The following is a 2,342-nucleotide window of genomic DNA, read 5'->3' as shown; positions in this document are numbered from 1 at the left end:
AGGTTAAGGGACAACTTGAGTTAGGTTAAGGACAACTTGAGTTAGGTTAAGGGACAAATTGAGTTAGGTTAAGGGACAAATTGAGTTAGGTTAAGGGACAACTTGAGTTAGGTTAAGGACAACTTGAGTTAGGTTAAGGACAAATTGAGTTAGGTTAAGGGACAAATTGAGTTAGGTTAAGGGACAAATTGAGTTAGGTTAAGGGACAAATTGAGTTAGGTTAAGGGACAAATTGAGTTAGGTTAAGGGACAAATTGAGTTAGGTTAAGGACAAATTGAGTTAGGTTAAGGGACAAATTGAGTTAGGTTAAGGGGACAAATTGAGTTAGGTTAAGGGACAAATTGAGTTAGGTTAAGGGACAAATTGAGTTAGGTTAAGGGACAAATTGAGTTAGGTTAAGGGACAAATTGAGTTAGGTTAAGGGACAAACTTGAGTTAGGTTAAGGGACAACTTGAGTTAGGTTAAGGGACAACTTGAGTTAGGTTAAGGGACAATTTGAGTTAGGTTAAGGGACAACTTGAGTTAGGTTAAGGGACAACTTGAGTTAGGTTAAGGGACAACTTGAGTTAGGTTAAGGGACAACTTGAGTTAGGTTAAGGGACAACTTGAGTTAGGTTAAGGGACAACTTGAGTTAGGTTAAGGGACAACTTGAGTTAGGTTAAGGGACAACTTGAGTTAGGTTAAGGGACAACTTGAGTTAGGTTAAGGGACAACTTGAGTAGGTTAAGGGACAACTTGAGTTAGGTTAAGGGACAACTTGAGTTAGGTTAAGGGACAACTTGAGTTAGGTTAAGGGACAACTTGAGTTAGGTTAAGGGACAAACTTGAGTTAGGTAAGGACAACGTGGTTAGGTTAAGGGACAAATTGAGTTAGGTTAAGGGACAACTTGAGTTAGGTTAAGGGACAACTTGAGTTAGGTTAAGGGACAACTTGAGTTAGGTTAAGGGACAACTTGAGTTAGGTTAAGGGACAACTTGAGTTAGGTTAAGGGACAACTTGAGTTAGGTTAAGGGACAACTTGAGTTAGGTTAAGGGACAACTTGAGTTAGGTTAAGGGACAACTTGAGTTAGGTTAAGGGACAACTTGAGTTAGGTTAAGGACAACTTGAGTTAGGTTAAGGGACAACTTGAGTTAGGTTAAGGGACAACTTGAGTTAGGTTAAGGGAACAACTTGAGTTAGGTTAAGGGACAACTTGAGTTAGGTTAAGGGACAACTTGAGTTAGGTTAAGGGACAACTTGAGTTAGGTAAGGGACAACTTGAGTTAGGTTAAGGGACAACTTGAGTTAGGTTAAGGGACAACTTGAGTTAGGTTAAGGGACAACTTGAGTTAGGTTAAGGGACAACTTGAGTTAGGTTAAGGACAACTTGAGTTAGGTTAAGGGACAACTTGAGTTAGGTTAAGGGACAACTTGAGTTAGGTTAAGGGACAACTTGAGTTAGGTTAAGGGACAACTTGAGTTAGGTTAAGGGACAACTTGAGTTAGGTTAAGGGACAACTTGAGTTAGGTTAAGGGACAAATTGAGTTAGGTTAAGGGACAAATTGAGTTAGGTTAAGGGACAAATTGAGTTAGGTTAAGGGACAAATTGAGTTAGGTTAAGGGACAAATTGAGTTAGGTTAAGGGACAAATTGAGTTAGGTTAAGGGACAAATTGAGTTATGGTTAAGGGACAAATTGAGTTAGGTTAAGGGACAAATTGAGTTAGGTTAAGGGACAAATTGAGTTAGGTTAAGGGACAAATTGAGTTAGGTTAAGGGACAAATTGAGTTAGGTTAAGGGACAAATTGAGTTAGGTTAAGGGACAAATTGAGTTAGGTTAAGGGACAAATTGAGTTAGGTTAAGGGACAAATTGAGTTAGGTTAAGGACAAATTGAGTTAGGTTAAGGGTACAAATTGAGTTAGGTTAAGCTATAATCTGTACAGCCACAGTTAGGTTAAGCGATAATCTGGTACAGCCACAGTTAGTTAAGCGATAATCTGGTACAGCCACAGTTAGGTTAAGCGATAAACTGGTACAGCCACAGTTAGGTTAAGCGATAAACTGGTACAGCCACAGTTAGGTTAAGCGATAAACTGGTACAGCCACAGTTAGGTTAAGCGATAAACTGGTACAGCCACAGTTAGGTTAAGCGATAAACTGGTACAGCCACAGTTAGGTTAAGCGATAAACTGGTACAGCCACAGTTAGGTTAAGCGATAAACTGGTACAAGCCACAGTTAGGTTAAGCGATAAACTGTACAGCCACAGTTAGGTTAAGCGATAAAGTTGGTTAAATTTGGTATTGTGTGGGAAGGGGGCAGAGAGAGAGGGGGGGGGGGGTGGATAGTGGTGGC

Source organism: Schistocerca gregaria, unplaced genomic scaffold (assembly GCF_023897955.1).
Source record: "Schistocerca gregaria isolate iqSchGreg1 unplaced genomic scaffold, iqSchGreg1.2 ptg001595l, whole genome shotgun sequence".
NCBI classification, from domain to species: domain Eukaryota; kingdom Metazoa; phylum Arthropoda; class Insecta; order Orthoptera; family Acrididae; genus Schistocerca; species Schistocerca gregaria.
The sequence above is the reverse complement of the archived record's forward strand: the minus strand, read 5'-3'. Positions refer to the sequence as shown.